Below are 1,379 nucleotides of genomic sequence, written 5' to 3'. Positions count from 1 at the left end.
GTATGGATGGATGAATGAATGCGAGAACAGGAAATAAAATAAAATAAAATGTAAGATGATAAGTAACGTTCCATTAGTTGAAGAAGCCTTTACTGAAATAGACAAAAATAATCATAAATATAATGGAAAAAGTGATGACAATTCGGCGGCCGATAAGAAAAAATAAATTCGATCCATGCATTAGCGTTTATTTCAGTCATCGTTCATGCATACATAGTTATTTTACAATTACGGATCAAAAGAGAGGGTTCCGAAAGTAGGGCCAATCCATAAGTCACGTGATCACCTGTAACAAAAAAATACGACCTTAATTAATGATTGTGATACATGAATTTTATTTTATTTGTATGCAAAAATCAGCGTACATAGTTGTTTTGAGGTTTGATAAGCAAAAATGTATCATCCGACCATCGGATGAATTGACCGATCACGTGATTATCTGGAACAAGGAAACAGAGCGTTATTTGGACAATGTGATCCATAAAATATTATTATTTTAATTAATTTAAAAGATATACCAAACGGCGAAGGGCTCCGAGCCAAAGTTGTCATCACACCTGTAATCAAAAAGTCCAAAAGTTAATTTGGTACAGGAAATAAGTTTAGTTTCAAATAATTATCCACGCGAATAAGTAAAAATAGCCAGGTAAAGCGATATAAAGTATTGTCAAGATGAATAAAAGGAATTAATTATAATTTTAGTAGTTCGACATTGAGATGGTCGAACTTTGATAGCTTTAGGAACGTTATTTAGTGAGACGAGCCCAAACATTGGGTAAAGCGCCGGATTGGTTCGGCGAACCGGCCAATCCGAGAACCAGAAGCGTGCGTTAAAAGTTATGTGCGCAATAAACGCGGAGAAGGGGAAAAGCGACCGAGGGTATAAATATCGTTGCCCGGATGGCAACGAGGTCTTTTGTCCGGTTCGGTTCGCGAGTAAACCCCGTGTAAGGAAAGTCCCGCAAAGTATTGCGTAATAAAAGAATCCGTTATTCAGCGAGCGTTAAAAACACCGACGAAAACGCATCTCGATCGGACGTCGCGAGTACGGAGATTTCGATCCCGAAACGGATCTAGCGCGAGTTTGTCGCGCTTTTATAAGACGTGTTCTTGAAACCCTATACGCGATTTCGGTTATCTTTTATGCGTTATAGCGCTGTGTCGGTCGTGGCAGGGCCGAGCGTTTCCGCGGCGCATTTAGTGACGCAAACCGAATTGCGTTTAAAGCGCATCCCCGATCGCTGGGATTCCCGGCGAAAGGCGAGATCGCGTGATCCGCGAAGCGCGAGCGATCGTGTGCGCGGTATTTCGAGAGTGAGTGCGTGTAAGCGTGAATGTGAGCGTTTCAATTTTCAAAATAAATATTATAAACATTTCAC

Source organism: Wasmannia auropunctata, unplaced genomic scaffold, assembly GCF_000956235.1.
Source record: "Wasmannia auropunctata unplaced genomic scaffold, wasmannia.A_1.0 LD336053.1, whole genome shotgun sequence".
Classification (NCBI taxonomy): domain Eukaryota; kingdom Metazoa; phylum Arthropoda; class Insecta; order Hymenoptera; family Formicidae; genus Wasmannia; species Wasmannia auropunctata.
The sequence above is the reverse complement of the archived record's forward strand: the minus strand, read 5'-3'. Positions refer to the sequence as shown.